Here is a 675-nt window from a genome sequence, read left to right as displayed (position 1 = left end):
GTAAGGCATATTAACAGATTGAACAATGTATATTAGGTGACATTATGATAAATGGTTTATATACAGCTTTCAAGATGATGATCATATATATTTTTTCTAATAACAATATAGACTGACATAACAAATAAGCACATCTATCTATATCCTACTTTGAGATTGTCTTACCATTTAAAATAAGATAATTTGATGACTAAAGTAAAAAATGTATTTCTGTTTTCTCGCAACTTGTAACTTTTTCTGCATCGTGAGATACTGATGAAATGATGAAAAAATCAATGTGTGCACTCTTTAGCCCTTGTCATTTTCATCATTGTTATTATCATTTGAATATTTCTTCATTTTACTGAGAGTGAGCCAACACTATAGAGCTAATTTCAATTCAGCTGATTTACATATTTTTTTCCTTCGAAAAATAAATATATGAGAGCACTAACGACTTCAATTCATTACCAATTCATAAATAGCTCATGCTACACCAAAACAATTTTTTGCAGGAAATCAGCAAAATATATGTTTTTCCCGCTTCTTCATAAAAATGACAATCACTAAATTCTATAATAATCTTTAACCAATAATAATCTTATACAGAAAGTGAACCAAATAACAAGAGTTAATTCTTGTGAAATGGAATATACTAGTTTATTCGTAGTTCTTCTTATTATCATTATCATTTTA

Source organism: Penaeus monodon, chromosome 19 (genome assembly GCF_015228065.2).
Source record: "Penaeus monodon isolate SGIC_2016 chromosome 19, NSTDA_Pmon_1, whole genome shotgun sequence".
Classification (NCBI taxonomy): domain Eukaryota; kingdom Metazoa; phylum Arthropoda; class Malacostraca; order Decapoda; family Penaeidae; genus Penaeus; species Penaeus monodon.
The sequence above is the reverse complement of the archived record's forward strand: the minus strand, read 5'-3'. Positions refer to the sequence as shown.